The sequence below is a fragment of the Cryptomeria japonica genome, chromosome 2 (assembly GCF_030272615.1).
Source record: "Cryptomeria japonica chromosome 2, Sugi_1.0, whole genome shotgun sequence".
NCBI lineage: Eukaryota > Viridiplantae > Streptophyta > Pinopsida > Cupressales > Cupressaceae > Cryptomeria > Cryptomeria japonica.
The window spans coordinates 79,298,830-79,302,754 of record NC_081406.1 but is presented as its reverse complement, the minus strand read 5'-3'; positions in this window follow the sequence as shown (position 1 = coordinate 79,302,754).

The following is a 3,925-nucleotide window of genomic DNA, read 5'->3' as shown; positions in this document are numbered from 1 at the left end:
CATGATATCATACTTTAGTTCTATAGCTTGCAAATATTTATTGAAAAATACAATTGTTTATCCATTCCCCTAATCATTATTTTATAATATTAATGTAGCAATGGTGTGGAAAGAAGCAAAATAAAATAGCCGAAAAAGCTTTGAAAAATCTAGAGATTTTAATACATGATCTTACTTTATTTGCTCCTTGACATTATAAAAATATGTAACATCATCATGTCTTGATAAAAGAATTCTCCTTTCTTTAACATCTTACAAACAATATTTGTGGTCTCTGTAAACTCTGTAATAAATATCCCTATAAAACTGATTTTCTAAAAGAAAGATTATATTCCTTTGACATTTTTAGGCACCAGTATCCTATAAATTGTTACTATTCTTTTAGGATCAATTTTGATACTTTGGATTCAATGATATGCCATATTTAATATCTCTGACAAAAATCTTTTCAAGGTACATACAATGATCCTTTGCTTTCTTTTAAAAGGTTGTAAAATCATCTTCTTAAACTATCATAATTATATCAATAAAGTTAGAAAATTCAACTTCCATTGCTCTCTGAAATGTATCTCTGGTATTTGTTAACCTAAAGGGCATTCTTACATTAATATTAAGTGCCCCAAGGTGTGGTGAAATTTATCTGATCCTATTCTAATTCTATTACTTTCACTTGATTATACTTTTAGTTGTCATCTATCATAGATGATAATTCACATCTAGTTATACAACATTGCTTCATATTAGGTAATGGATATTTGTCTTTTAGTGAGGATACATTCAAATTATTGAAATCAACACGTGACCTTAGGTCACCGGTATTTTTTCTTTCTTACACCAAGTGGGAAACCAAGTGGAGTATTTTATAGGATTGATGATACCTCCATCTTCAAGTTTCATAAGTTCCTACTACATCTTGGATGCTAGGTTTGGATTTATTAGTCTTTATTTTTTCCAAGGGGTTTGACTCCTTATTTTAGAGGGATATAATGCTAGAAAAAATCCTTTCTATAAGCTTTTAGATCATCATAAGACTAAGACTAAGTATTTCTCGAGCAAATATGCCAATATTGTTCTCACTTTTGTACTTAATTTCTTTCCAATATAGACCTTTTTTGGAGCATTTTATATTCCTATATTAATTTTATTGAGATCATGATCATGAAATGGAGAAGACTTTACAATTTGTCTATCATTATTATTAAAATCTCTTTCTAGGGAAACCAACCCTTTTGGAATCTTATTTTTCTTAAATTGAATGGCTTCATTTCCAAATAATGTCTCTTTGCCATCTACCACTTCAAAAAAAGTCCTGAATATTAATTTTCTAGTTATCATATTCATCTATTAACTACAAAAAGTTTGTCAAATCTCTATCAGCATTGAAAACCTATTAGATACAAATGTTGTTTGGGACTATTATCTTGACTTCAAATTTTGATATATCAGCTCATGTCACATAATCTAGCCTAATAGCAACATTTTCTAGAATTTTTTTCATTACGTTTTTAGACTTCTCAATCCAATCAATTGAAAAAACATCAAAAAATTCAATTATATCCCTCAAAAAATAGACTTGTACTATTTTAATATTTTGTGCTTTGATCCATACTTATCCCTTACTTATGATACCATCATCTCTGAATCACCTAGACTATTAACATTTTCATCCCATGTTTAATAACAACATCCAATCCTAATAAGCGTGCCTCATATTTAACAATATTGTTTGTGCAATCAATATTCAAAAGGAAAGAGAATTTAATTTGTTTTCCCTTAGGTGCTACAAAAATAATTCCTACACCAGAACCCTCTTTTGAACAAGCACCATAAAAATTCATTGAACTTATACCACGTTAATCATCAAATATTTGAATATCTTCTATCATAGGTTTTGTATTCACTATCTCTAACCAAGCAACAAATTTGAAATTATCACAACCTACACCAAGAAAACATACATTTTGAATAGGTTTTGCATCCTCCACCAAAGTGAGATATTTCTTTTATCTATCTAATTGTACATTATTTCCATTTATAAGAACCATTGTATAGGATAATTCCATCTGCATATTTTCACCTACTATTATAGTACTTCCTAGACAATAACATTCCATATTGGGGTGGAATATCTACCATAATAAAAATTCCTGATATAATTCTTCTCAAGCAAAGTGTAAAGCTTAAATTCTACATCCTTTATAATCCCAATCACAAGTGATGGGGTCGTTGTAATCCTCATCATTTAATTTATCAATCCAAGGCGGTGTCCATGGCTGTATGCAAAACAGAATTCAAAAAACTTGCTTGACAACCTCTTCTAAAGAACACTAGCAAAAAATTAAAGCTAATCTAAGGCACACTTGCATGAATTGAAAAGGATAAATGAAAATCACACTTTTTGGAAATAAAATACCTGCTTGAATTCAAATTTACTCTAAGAAATTAAGGAAGACACATTGTTGGAAATGAAATTAGATCTATCCTATTTCCTCAGGCTGAGACAAGACTTTCTAATCCCTCCACTTTCTCAAATGATTACAATGGATTTATAGAATTGATATTCTCTATCTAGATAACCAATCCACTAATAATATGGATCCAAGATCCTATTTTTGAGGGGTTGTTTACAAAACTTAGAGAAAACTGAAACTGTTGTCCTCCATCACACCAATTTGTCTGTCATTTTTTGATACAAACTGCTCATTCCCTATTGGAAATCTTTCTGAACCCTAAAAATTTGTTTTAGCCCTTGAATTCTACTTTTCAAATCATTTTGAATTTTTGACTTTTATTAAGAAAGAAGAGAGATATCGTTGTTTTACTGAGACTAAGTTTTTCACAATTTTTGGGCGCCTGATTTTTAGGAAGTCTCAAGTTCTCAATGTGAATGAAGGAATTATTCTTCAGTTCAGTTAACCAAATTGTTGTTGATCATCATGAAGAAGATTCTACAATCATGCAGTTACATTGGAGTGCTTTAGTAACTTGAGTTATCTTTGTTGGAGAAAGATAACATAGTGTAGTGTGTAACTGCAACTTGCATGAAACATATACTTTGCCCATTGATTTAGGAATGATTGATGCTCGATGATTTGTATTTATGATGGAGTGTGCTAGGAGTCTATGGAAGTTTTTACCTTCTCTTAATGTCTTCAAAGCCTTGCCTAGATCTATTTGGAGTTAATGTCTGGAGCTCTCCGCTGCAACTGTTTTTGAATCTTCTTGTTGTCATGAGTTATTTAATAACTCAGTCAATTGCATTGTAACATCTTTCACACTCATGGAAACATATTAGAAGCAATTTGGATCATATTTATTTAACTAAAATAAATCAAACAGCTACTTTATATTCTACCTTAATCAAGCTAAAGAACTTCCAATTATTACTCAAACCCACTTTTACAACAATAAACTAAGAAGAAAAAGATGATTTTAATGGGTTAAATACGAGACAAATTATTGTCTCATCAATAAGCACTTCTCTAGAGTGCATAGAAAAACATTTCCCATGTGCCTTGTTCATTTTCATGCCTATCTCATTCATAGTTGTTATATGTATAACATTAATAGAGGCTCTTGAATCTATCATGCAATTCTTAATTAACGTATTATTAATGAGAAAAGTAATATAAAAATAATCTAACTAAGAAGGGAAATTGGTTAGAGTTGTACCTAATTAGACCTCTATAATGTCAACATTTAATTCCTCTTCTACATCATTTACCTGATTTTTACCCTTCTTAGTCTAATAATCAGTTTTCCTTCTTTTAATTGATGAACTTGTAATGTTATTAATTAAATCTAGTTCCTTATCTTTGTATTACTCTATCCTCACGATTTCCAATAACGATATTGAAACAATTATATTTCTCCATGTGTATGGATCTAGGAACTAAAAGACTGTTATGGAGAGCCGAAGAGAGCA